The following is a 2,787-nucleotide window of genomic DNA, read 5'->3' as shown; positions in this document are numbered from 1 at the left end:
TTAAGGGTTGGGAAGCTCAGTGTTCGGTTAATGGACCCTTGGGCTTGAGCACAATGTACTGTTTCAGGGAAGAGAGGTTAATTCATCAGGAGCTCGATTTGTGGGACAATCTTTCAGTCTCATCTACATTTACATGAGCAGGACATCTTAAACAGTGAGGGGGCTGTGTTTTTGGATGAGACCACAGCAAACGTGTAAGATTTTACAGGTATGATCTCTTTGTATTCTCTAGCTAGTTGCCTGGAAGCCATAGATTCTTATTTACCATAATACATTTTGTCCTCTAGTGTATCCAACAATTTCTCCCTAGAATTTACGTCAAGCTTCAACCACTTTATCTACAATGCCAGAACTTCTATCCAACCTGAATCATCTAATAAACCTACCTTGAACTTCTCTTACCCATTCCCTACTTGTGATAAAAATTAACTTGACTTTTTTGGAAACCAGGCAGTCTTTTAAGACAATGCTTATTTCTGGTCATTTGTTCATGGTTCATTTTAAAATCAAATCTGAAGTACAGGAAATGGATGTTTCTAATCTAGTTATTGTGACTCTGAACAACTCATCTAATATCTCTAAACCTTGGTTAACTCATCAGTAAAATGGAAAGTGTAACTTATACATGGTGCATAACTTGAGGACTACACAGAATCTATGTGAAGCCTTTGATGTTGGTTTCCTAATCATTGTGCCTCATAGGAGTAGGCACAACACTTAGATGCAATGTCAGAGAGAATGTTTCAAGAGACTGAGACTCCCTGAGATGTGTTCCAATAGAGAAAGTAAGCACATCAAACTTTTTCCAGTCTTCAGTTTCTGTTTCCTAAGGTTTCTTCATAAACTCCACTCTGAGGGTAGACTGGGTCAGCCTCGTTGGAAAAGTACTTGCATGATTTAATGCCCCATATGGACTCTGACTAAATCAGTGAGAAAAGCAGTAATTCATCAATACTAGAAATATTCCTCTAGTGCTTAAGCTCAAGTTAATACTTGCATGGGCTTCCTGGGTGGCTTAGTGCTAAAGAGTCAGCCCACCAATGCAGGAATTGCAGAAGACACAAGTTTGCTCCCGGGTTGGAAAGATCCCCGGGAGTAGGAAATAGCAACCTATTTTAGTATTCTAGATGGAAAATTCCATGACAGAAGAACCTGGTGGGCAACAGTTCAGTGGGTAACAAAGGGTCAGACACAACTGATATGCATGCACTAAAACCTGTATGCATAGATCATATTTTCTCTTCATGACCTCATTCTTAACCTTTATTCTACATTCTCTTCCAGATCTTTGCTGAAGATAGATCAAGATATAGCTCTACCCAAACTATTTACTTCATCTGCTTGTGGTTTCCATTATATCACCGTTTCCATGAGGTGGTATCCTATTCTCAGGCCAGTCAGGAATGAGGTATGCTTAGCCTAGGGGCTTCCCTGGTAGCTCAGATGGTAAAAACTCTGCCTGTGATGTAGGAGACCCAGGATTGATCCCTGGGTCCAGAAGATCCCCTGGACCATGGAGCAGGGAATGACAACCGACTCCAATGTTCTTGCCTGGAAAATTCCATGGGCAGAAGAGCATGGTGAGTTACAGAGTCACAAAGAGTTGGACACAACTTAGTGACTAATATACACATGCTTAGCCTAGCTGTGCCAGGAATAAATCATTCTTAAATTCTTGTTGTGTTCTTGGGCTACACATACTCTTACAATTGAAAGAATGTGAAACATTCTGAAGCACCATATCTATTCTCTTCTTGTTTAGCATCTTTCCCTCCTGAAGACTGTAAGGTTGGCATGAGCTCTTCCAAAATTATTATATCAACCTCTGCAGGTTCTATCTCCACTCCAGTATTCTTACCTGGAGAATCCCAGGAACAGGGGAGCCTGGTGGTCTGCCATCTATGGGGTCGCACAGAGTCAGACACGACTCAAGTGACTTAGCAGCAGGTTCTATCATCTTATCTTTAATGCCTCTTTAATCTTTCAGAATATTCATTGGAAGGACTGAAGCTGAAGCTGAAGCTCCAAAACTTTGGTCACCTAAATGCAAAGAGCTGACTCATTGGAAAAGACCCTGATGGTGAGAAAGATTGAAGGCAGGAGGAGAAGGGGATGACAGAGGAGAAGGTTGGGTGGCATCACCGATTCAATGGACATGAATTTGAGCAAGCTCCAGGAGTTGGTGATGGACAGGTAGGCCTGGCATGCTACAGTCCATGGGATCGCAAAGAGTTGGACACTACTGAACTGAACCTTTCTGTAAAATAGACTCATGCCATTAGAATTCCTCACTCAACACTTAGCACAATGCCTGACACCCAGTATGCTTTCAATAAAGGATAAAAGTATTACAATTACCATTCTGTTTCAGAAACTATCCTGGGTGTTGCCAATACCTAAGTGAATAATCACAGTTAATATCTGCAGAGAGTTCATCATCATTTTGAATTTTTTGCTTACATCATGTTTCCATTAATGACATAACTTTACCCTGAGGACCCTATGTTTTCTTTCCCAATGTCCCTTGGATGCAGTGAGCAGCAAATCATGATTCCTGGCTAATGCTGTTGGATGATATCAATACTTATAACTGATGAACTGAGCTCCCATGGCAAAACTTCCTAAGAGCTTCATCCAATAATTCTCTTCTTAACTCAAAGGAGGTTAAATATCATTTGAAAAACAAGGAACTAAATAATCTAACATAAACTGTCAAACCAGAGAGTCCACAGGACTATGGGGCAAGGACCCAGTTAGCCAGTCATATTCCTATCAATAGGACCTTTG

This window comes from Dama dama, chromosome 9 (assembly GCF_033118175.1).
Source record: "Dama dama isolate Ldn47 chromosome 9, ASM3311817v1, whole genome shotgun sequence".
Lineage (NCBI taxonomy): Eukaryota > Metazoa > Chordata > Mammalia > Artiodactyla > Cervidae > Dama > Dama dama.
Note: the sequence above shows the minus strand (reverse complement) of the source record.